Source organism: Phoxinus phoxinus (assembly GCF_949152265.1).
Source record: "Phoxinus phoxinus genome assembly, chromosome: 6".
Classification (NCBI taxonomy): domain Eukaryota; kingdom Metazoa; phylum Chordata; class Actinopteri; order Cypriniformes; family Leuciscidae; genus Phoxinus; species Phoxinus phoxinus.
The window spans coordinates 26,210,439-26,214,912 of NC_136881.1; positions in this window are offsets into that span (position 1 = coordinate 26,210,439).

Here is a 4,474-nt window from a genome sequence, read left to right on the forward strand (position 1 = left end):
TATGTAGAGAAAAGACTTGTGTTTTTTTTTTTTTTTTTTGAAGACAGAAGCCCAAACATATGTCCCTTATGAGTTTTAAAACTAATAAACAGCTTGTTGAATAGAATAGAATGATGATAGATCGAACAGAACATGGATGGATTTTTAGAATTTGATTTTACAAAAACACTACAAGGGTGTAGAAAAATATATTTATTTGGTTATTTATCTATTTATTTAAAATGTCAAAAAGTGATTTTTTTTTATGGAATTTTACTAGCCTCTACTGGTAGTTACCAGAACTGCACTGTTATATTTCTTTGTTATCAGCCATTCAGAAGTAACAGTATTAAAAATAATTTTAAGTAGCACTTATTTTACAGTCATGTTCTCCATGTACATCTTATGTACTTATTATAGTAATTGCACTAACTAGATACTAACCCTGGCCTAAACCTAACCTTAACCCATGTAGTAGGCCTAGTTACCTTATTTTACCCAGTAGCCTACTTTCTAAGGTAAGCCTACACTGTAAGTAGGCTACACGTAGACTAGCTACTGTAAAATAAAGTGCAACCGAATTTTATTTTTTCAAGCAATATATAAATTGCGCATTATTTTAATGTTATAGTAGATGTTTTGTCAATAACAACTTTTTTGAAGGGATCGCAAAAGCTTGAAATGCCTTATCTCGGTATACTAGTGCCTGTTAACTCCGAGGCAGCATTTTTCAGCTTTTTAAGTCAGCAAGTGGCCATGAGTGCCTAGTCACATACTTAACACCAAGAGTGTCACATAGTAGCATACTTTAGTTTACATGTCAGCCGAAAAGCTGCTAACTGAGAATACCTGAGGAAAGGTATTCTCACCGGATCCACTGAATAGGCTAATAGTGTAATATCTTACACTTTGATATTTTACGATATTATAAAATGTTATTTGTATTTTATATGCATTTTATATACATGTCCATGTTTTCCTACATTTTGGCCAGGCACATTTTATAGCTATATGTACTTCTTCAAATTAGCCACAAGGGAGCAGCAGTAGGCTACACAGTGTTAACAGATTCTCAGGCATCTTTTCAGACAGCTGTCCTAAACTGGAGATCTCGTCGTGCAGGTCAGTTCATGACTCTCGATTTAACCTTTAACCCATCTTTACCCTCACTGTCTATGACGAACATTTTGACGAAAAAATGCCACCCGTTCTCCTTGGGTGTTGTCAGTCTAGGAGGTTAAGTGATGATGAAATACCTTTCGTTACTATTTCGTTCCTTGTTAGTGCAGGTGCGTGGGTAAAATCACCCTGCGGGACGTCGTTATGTTTTTTCCTCCTTTCTCCACACTCATCTGCGGCTGGCTCATAACATTAAGACAACATGATGCTTGACAGATTCAACCGGTGAAATTTATGTTTGCACATTGGCTCACATTATTTGTAATTAGATAGGCTATGCAAAAATGTTTTAGGTTTTGTTTACGCGTGTCCCTCAATGGTAAATTTTTCTAAATGTATAAAACCTAGAATGTCCTCAACGATAAAAGTTATCAATTATTAAATAAATATAAAATGTGTCGATTAATAAAATCAATTCAATAAAAATGATATATTGCCTTTGTTTAGATTTAAGTCGACATTTATGCTATATATAAAAAAAATACCATCATACCTTATTTGACATCATATTTTCAGGATGGAAACTCCATAAAAGTGTCTCTACCTTATTATGTGTTTGATTTTGGTGTCCCAAAATATAGGCCTAAATGAAAAATTAGCTTAAAATGGCAATGTATTAACTTTTAATATGACATTCTTTATCTGATAGAATTATTAAAATGGCATTTAAAATATACTTCAAAATCACATAAAAAATGTAGTTAGTGTGTAGTAAATTCTAATTATAATAAAAGTATATAATCTTTATTTAGAAAAACGTGTTTGTCTTGCTATGGTATGTTAGGGGTGACCTTTAAATGTTAAGACCGGTCTAAAACCGGTTTCTCAGATTTTGTCATGATTTGAATGAAAATAATGATGTTCTGGCTATGTATAGCATTTTGTTAATTCAAACAAAGGATGTTGTCTCTTTCTTATAAGCATATTAATGAGTGCAACACATAATACAAGCAAAGGCCATTTCATAGCATGAAGCTTCATAATGCTGTTTTACATCAAGCTATAAGAGCCATGCAGTGTCACACACTTCCACAACCGTCAGGAGGAGAGCTGGACACACCGAGTGTGTTTGTGTTAGTTGGAAACAGATCCTGCATGTCTCAATCAGTCATCTCTCTCTGATCTGAGAGGATGAGAAACACCTTATGAAAATATTGTTTATCTGACAGTAAAAACAGCAGTAAGGCTTGTTGTTCCCCTTTCCTCTGCCTCATAATCCAAACAAAAGAATCTCTGTCATAACACAACCGCTGAGCACTCTTCAAAACAGAAAGAGAGAGAGATTGAGCATGTATGTGTGTGTGGAGAAAAGAGAGAGAGAGAGAGAGAGAATGGGGAGGCAGGATGTTCGTATTTTAGTTGGCACGGGCTTTGCTCACTTGTCTTGCTTTTGCTCTTTCTTTTTTCTGCTTTATCTCTTCAGAGAAAAAAATAAATAGGCCTAGTTATAATTTTGGCTCTTGACAGATGATTCAAAACTCAAATTCCAACTCTGAGCCTTTGAAGACATTGTCTATGCCTTTTAAAGTTGGTGCAACAGTGATCAAAAGGCGCACTTACGTAAGTCACATCACAACAAATAACCGATGCCAACGCCATATGACACGCAGAAGCAAACGTGCGAGGTTTAATGAATCGTTTGCATGTTTGAGCAAGAATCAGGTGTCCATACAAATCTCTGATGCAACGCTACAGGTTTCACAACAGACCCCAGGGCATCAGGAGAGAGAGAGAGTGCCAAGCGAACAAAACGTGATTGCAGTACTTGCACTGCCGGCTGCCAGACTCCACAAAGTCTCTGTCATGTTTTAGTCACAATTATACTGGTGCCATTATAGCAAAATTACAGGTTCAAAGGCTAAACTGATAATTGTAAAGGTGTGCTTTTTATAACCACCCTATGAGTCATTCTTTGTTACGCACAATGCTGGTGCATGAACAAACATGAAGGTTTTATCGAGAGAGAGAGAGAGAGAGAGAGAGAGAGAGAGAGAGAGAGAGAGAGAGAGAGAGAGAGAGATGTAAATGTTTGGCAATGTTTGCATGGTGCCTCAAAGAATGTTTTTGAAGTCAGTTATATCATATTCTGAAGTTTTCTGCACTATCAAAGGCCTTTAGATCCACATTCTACACAATAGTGTATGGAGTCTCGTGTGTCAAGCCTGCACGCTAGTTTACAGTGAGCCTATGTTGACTAAACACTGGAGAAATGACACATGAGGACATAATGTAATTTTGAACTGCAGTGTCACAAGCGGTTCTTTTCTCTGGGATTCGTAAAAGCCTCCCTGTAGCTGATGGCTGAAAACCACATCGTAAAATGTAGAATGAAACCATGTATAAGCAGAAACAGAATGATTGTGATATAATATGTAACCGAATGCAGTCACTTAATTGTTTACTTCCCATTTTCTCCATTACAGGCAGCTCTGAGACTGCATTTCTAATACAGATAATTGACCTTGGGGGATGGGAGTTCTGGTATATTTGGCGATTCCTCTTTGTGTCAGGAACAAGGCTAGATAATATTGTTATATCAGATGAAGCTGCTGTTATTAATCAGTGTATGGCTTTTTTAATTGTATTCAGATTTGTAACGCCACAGGTGAAATGATCCACAGCAAATGGTACTGACTAGGAAATGAGAGGGGCGATTGCGTCTGGATATTGTTTTTTCCTCTTCTTTTCATGACTCTTTCTTTTTCTTTTTCTTTTTTCACTTTCCTTATTGAGTCATGAATGTTCCCACGGAAGTGAGGGAATCCCTGTGATCTTGCCCGGGACAGAAGGTGTCTGTCTACAGTGAGATGCCACATATCCCTGCTTTCTTTCCTATGTGTGCAGGCATCGTTCTTGTTGACTCGTGCACCTCCATGCTGCCTTTTCTAGATAAGCAGGTTATTCCAAGCTAAACACTTACGACCACAATCCTACAAACTTGTTGACACGCTGGAAAAAGGTGGGTGAATTCACCATTCGCCATAAACAGTTCATACTGGCCTTTACATTTTTTTTTTAATTCAGTAATAAATATTTTAATATGTTGAAATATTATTATCAAATAATATAAAATATTATGTTTGCATATTGTATTTATTTTTAATTGTAATATTAAAAAAAATATTTGTCTGGTTTGTTATTGTTGTTTTCAATTTAATATATCTTACAAATAACACACGTAATTGTGATTCCTGCACAAATCATGTAGGAGATTAGTAAACACAATGCACCTATCACAAAAACACAAAAATGTGTTTATATTTTAATTAATTGTATATAGCCCTATATATTTTTTTGTGGCTTCATATAATACATT